Below are 323 nucleotides of genomic sequence, written 5' to 3'. Positions count from 1 at the left end.
TCTGAGTTAACCTGTATTATCGCAAATCATTCAAAACCTTTTGAATTTTTTTTCAACAATGACATTTTAAGAGGCCATTTCGTCTTCAGTAAGGGACCTTGCTTTAAGAGTATGAGTTGCTACTGTTTGACTGGTAGGGACAACCTGTAACAAATTTTCTAACATACCATAATTATGTGGTACATAATTAACCAACATTTTATTCAAAATCATTTAATACAACTATAGGCCTTTGGCAACTTTGTTAAAATCACTTTAAGAACAAAGATTTTTTAACCCTTTTTAACCAAATTACTGTGCGCTAAATGAAAAAATAATACATG

This window comes from Ascidiella aspersa, chromosome 9 (assembly GCF_963924565.1).
Source record: "Ascidiella aspersa chromosome 9, kaAscAspe10.2, whole genome shotgun sequence".
NCBI classification, from domain to species: Eukaryota; Metazoa; Chordata; class Ascidiacea; order Phlebobranchia; family Ascidiidae; genus Ascidiella; species Ascidiella aspersa.
The sequence above is the reverse complement of the archived record's forward strand: the minus strand, read 5'-3'. Positions refer to the sequence as shown.